This window comes from Orycteropus afer, unplaced genomic scaffold (genome assembly GCF_000298275.1).
Source record: "Orycteropus afer afer isolate SDZICR_OR568_19922 unplaced genomic scaffold, OryAfe1.0 scaffold00587, whole genome shotgun sequence".
Lineage (NCBI taxonomy): Eukaryota > Metazoa > Chordata > Mammalia > Tubulidentata > Orycteropodidae > Orycteropus > Orycteropus afer.
Genome location: NW_006922174.1, coordinates 1,508,858 through 1,510,919, shown reverse-complemented (window position 1 = coordinate 1,510,919; position 2,062 = coordinate 1,508,858). Strand labels below are relative to the sequence as shown.

Genomic DNA, 2,062 nt, shown 5'->3' with positions numbered 1-2,062 from the left:
CAGGCTCCGGACCCCCTCCCTCTGATGGGGGTGGGGTGGGGGCTGTCCCCTCAGGCTCCGGACCCCCTCCCTCTGATGGGGGTGGGGTGGGGACTGTCCCCTCAGGCTCCGGACCCCCTCCCTCTGATGGGGGTGGGGCTGTCCCCCTCAGGCTCCGGACCCCCTCCCTCTGATGGGGGTGGGGTGGGGGCTGTTCCCTGGGGCACCGTGGGAACCCAGCCCTTGTGGGGTCCGGCCCTGCCCAGCTGGACAGAGGCAGAGACTGGCCCGGGGTTCATGCCTGCGCATTGTGAGCCCCTGGCCTGCTGCCACGCCTACTGACATCTCGGGCGCCTCTGCCGGTTGCTAAAGCAGCCCCTCCGCCGAGGGTTTATCTCACGTCTGGATTCCTTGCTCCGTGGTTTCCTGGATGGTTAGCAAACATGACGCTGAGGGCCTAGGCCTGCCCCGGGGGTGTTGACGTGGGTGCTGTCTAGAGGCAGGGACTCCCGCCTACCATCGGAAGCCTGGCTTGTCTGCCCGGCTGGGCCAGGTGCGTGTTGCTGACTGCTCGAGTCCAGGTGGGCCCGTGGGCAGTCAGGGTGCCCCTATTCTGGGTGGCATGCCTCCCTTGGGCACCTCCGCTGGGCCCCGAGGGGGGTCAGGGTGCAGATCTTCATGGTCCTTGCCTTCCAGAAGCTGTTGGAAATCAGTGGGGCCGTGGTGAGGGCCTGAAAGTGACGCTCCAGCGTTGTGGGGTCCAGCACTGCAGGCGTGGCTGAGCCCTCCATTGCTGGTGAGGGCCCAGACAGGCTCCTGCTGGCTGTGACACCTAGTATGGTGGCCGGGCACTGTCGGGGTGTGGCTGTGGGCGTGGCCCCTGGCCTCGCATCCTTAATGCTGTCCCACAGGATGGTGACTGAGCACCTCTCTGGGCAGGGATGAGCAATCGACGGGGCTGCCTCCCGAGCCGGCCTGCGCCCGTGCCTCCCAAGCGGCTCCTGTTTGCTCTGCTGGGCCTCTGGCAGCTGGGCCTGGGTGGCTGGGGTCCCGCCGGATGTCTCTCCTGATGCAAGCCAGAGGCCTCCAGGAGGAGCAAGGCTGAGAAGGGTGGAGGGGCCTTGTCTTGCTCTCGTAGCACCTGCCTGGAGGGCGGGGGGCCGTAGGTCTGGATGCGATGGATTCCTTGGGAACAGGGGTCCCACATGTGGCCCGATCTTCAAGGGGCGGGGCTTTCCTGCACAAGGGCCTCAGTGGTGTGCTTGCTTCCTGGGCTCTGTGCTCTGTCCGTCTGTCCATCTTCCCGAGGTTTGATGGTACCCACCTTGCCCTGGGGACTGTCTAGGTAGAGACTCAGCCCCCACCTGCAGCTGGGTCTCCATTGGAGTGTGTGCACATCTGAAGGAACGTGAGGCAGGTGTGGGAGAGGAGACAGCCCAGGATTTGGACATTTACCAGCAGTGAGGCATTGGGCAGGTCACTGGAGATGCTGTGGAAGGAGTGGGTACCTGATGTGGTTGGTGTCTGCAGTGTGGGCTCCCCTCCCGAGGAGGGTCAGGTGAGCAGACCAGGTCAGGGGCTTGGAGGTGCTTCCTGCAGAAGGTGCCCCATGCCCAAGGCCAGGAGCGTGGGGGACAGAGCCAAGTGGATCTGAGCCGGGGGCAGGCTGTGTGCTGCCCGGGCCAGGCAGGTAGCCCCAGGCAAGTGGACTGCTTTGGTATTGGTGGACAGAGGGGTTTGCGGGGGACTCTGAGGTGGAGGGGCCTTTGCTATCTGCACATCCTCCCACCCCTTCCCCATTGCCGCAATCTGGCTTACAAGGGCTCTCTGCCACCCACTTGGGTGGTCTGCTCCCTGAGCCCCTGTGCTGGGCCAGGAATAGGACCGGTTCATTCGGAGACTTTGATCTGTGCTATCCTGTCAGCAGGTGGCTTTACCTGTCCAGCTGATGCAAGGAGAGTGTGGTCTGGGTGGGGATGCTATGGGTGGTGGGAGCTGAGTCAAGGGAGGGGGTGCAGGGTTCACTGGGTGCAGGTCTGGGTGGGGGAGGGGAGTGTGGCTCTGGGTGGGGCAGAGGGAGGGG

General features: G+C 64.7%; 1 protein-coding gene across 1 annotated transcript in view; it reads left to right on the top strand.

Annotated features, from left to right (window-relative positions):
* GRAMD4 (GRAM domain containing 4) overlaps window positions 1-2,062 on the top strand; it is a 53,214-nt gene that overhangs the window by 721 nt on the left and 50,431 nt on the right. The window lies entirely within an intron of this gene.